The 2,500-nt window shown below is 38.1% G+C and overlaps 1 protein-coding gene across 1 annotated transcript in view; it reads left to right on the forward strand.

Annotated features, from left to right (window-relative positions):
• Positions 1-1,548: 1,548 nt before the first annotated feature.
• The window catches only part of LOC125035242, a 30,617-nt gene continuing 29,665 nt past the window's right edge, over positions 1,549-2,500 (forward strand). Inside the window, exon 1 of the mRNA XM_047627504.1 lies at positions 1,549-1,651. The gene's annotated coding sequence lies outside the window, so the exon portion shown is untranslated. The remainder of the gene's footprint in view (positions 1,652-2,500) is intronic.

A 2,500-nucleotide genomic window follows, 5' to 3' on the forward strand; every position in this document is an offset into this window, starting at 1 on the left:
AAGGCAATGTGGAACGCAGTAATGGCCACACCAGGCCTGATAACGCCCCAACCTGATGGATTATAGGCACCGTGTAATCCCAGAATTTAACCTCGTAAATATAAACCGTATCTATTATGTCTATTATCCCAGTGATCTTCAAACAAAATAAAAAATATAACTAAAACACCCTCGCTCCTCATCTCTCGATCTCGCTTGGGAAAGAAAACCGCCCAAAAATAAAGAACAACTGTTTCTTCTTCTTCATCTTCATCATCGCCATCTTCTTTTTCTAGGCCGCGATCCTTACCAACTTTTAAAAACGCCCCCCCAGATATCACGGAAGCGCGACCCTAAGCCAAATCCGGGACAGTTAAGGCAGACCCAGGAAGAAAAGATTGAGGCATTGTAAGTGGGAGGCTTGGAGACACCTCTGTACTCATTTTCGTTCTCCTGAGGCTACAGGCGTCGGCGAGTCATCAGGTGCGATATCTTGATTTGTGTTTTGTATTGTACTGTTTTATGCGTTTTTCTTTCAGTTTTTATTTGTATTTTTGGGGTTATTATTAGTAACTTTAGTAGTAGTAGCAGAAATAGTAGTGGTCAGCGCAGTGTTCCTTTTTGAAATAATGGCTTTGCTATTTTCTTTCTCATTAGGCGGTTAAAATTGTGACCGAGATCCTAGGCGCGATGCCATTGTACGATATTTGTAATATCGAGCTTTCTTTTACTGAGTGTTATTGCTTTATTTTATTTTATTTTGTTGCAGTTTGTTCAATTTTATCTATCTATTTATGATAATTTTCATTTTAAGGATAGCCGATCCGATTTCCTGGCCCACTTCAGTGCAGAAGAAAAGCCATGACTGACTATGTACATTTGCTACTGAACACCTGGAATAAAGTTATTAATGCCATAGGCAGAGGAATACATGATAAGATAAAGATTGCTCTAAATAAATAGGAAAAATGCCTGTTTGTAATATTCTTTCTTTCTCTTTGGTTGTTTGTCTGTCTCTCTCGCTCTCTCTCTCTCTCTCTCTCTCTCTCTCTCTCTCTCTCTCTCTCTCTCTCTCTCTCTCTCTCTCTCACTCTGTGTTTATGTGTGTGTGTGTGTGTGCGTGTGTGTGTGTGTGTGTATGTGTGTGTGTGTGTGTGTGTGTTAGTATGTATATGTGTGCGTGTGTCTGTTTGTGTGCGTGCGTCTGAGTGTGTGTGTTTGTGTGTGCGTGTGTCTGTGAGTGTGTGTGTGTGGGGGGGGGGGGGGGGGGGGGGGAGATGAACCAAAGAACAGAAAAAATGCAGCTCTTGCAGCACACACACCGTTCGACCGAATATTTAATTACTTCTAAGAGTCAATCCTCCCTCTCTCCCTCCATTCCTCCCTCTCCCCCATTTCTTGCTCTCCTCCTTCCCTCCTCCCACTCTCTCTTTCCTCTCCCTCTCTCCCTGCCCTACGCCCCTCTTTCCCTCACTCCCCCTACCATCCCTACCTCCCTCCACCATCTTCCTTATAATAATGATAAATATCCCGCGTTGGCAACCATGCCAGGTATAAAAATGGCAGGCGGGTCACTTGTGGTGTCAGTAGCCGTCACTTCGACCAGGTGAAAGAACAACGCCAGCTCTTCTGTCAGATTCTTGTGCTCCAACTTCAACACACTATCCCCAAGGTACAGTCCCATCCCATATATTTAGTTATCCACTCGTTCATGAATGATTATAATTGTGTGAATTCTTCCACCATCAACATGGTTCCTATTTTTAAGGAACTCGTATATTAGCCCCATTAATGCAGTGGCAATGCATGTGTTGCATGATAAATTCTTGGCGTTTATGTGTTGTGCTGTGAATGGTCGGACGAGTAAGGCAGGAAATGTCTCGTGCAATTTATGTCATGTTATTGTATCTCAAGATTGTGGAAATTGTAAGTCATGCGTTGAAAGTTTTATAAACAGAATGAGCAATATGTTCATGCTGTTTGTAGTGGTTTCAGATTATTGTTGATATTACTGATAATAATAATAATGATGATAACAATGACAATAGAAATATAGATGATAATGATAACGATTATAATGATGATAATAAGGATAATGATGACAATAATAACTATAAACATTTATTATTATAATGATCATAAGGGTAAGTAGTGATAATAACAGTAGTAGTAATATATTCAGTAATGATAATAATGAGAGTGATCAAAATTATATTATTAAGTGAATATTGATAATAACGATAATAATGATAATGACGATAATGATAATAACAGAAGTAAAAAAAAAAATAATGATAATGACGATAGTAATAATGGTAACAATAATGATAACGATTATGAAAATCATAATAATGCGAATAATGATAGTAGTGACACTGATAATGGTAATGATAATAATAATAAAAGTAATAATGATAATAATTATGATTATAATAGAAACAAAATAACAACAGCGGATAATAATCAGTATCATCACTATTGCTGTTGTTTTTGGTTATTATATTTTTTACGATGATGATAT

This window comes from Penaeus chinensis, chromosome 19 (assembly GCF_019202785.1).
Source record: "Penaeus chinensis breed Huanghai No. 1 chromosome 19, ASM1920278v2, whole genome shotgun sequence".
NCBI lineage: Eukaryota > Metazoa > Arthropoda > Malacostraca > Decapoda > Penaeidae > Penaeus > Penaeus chinensis.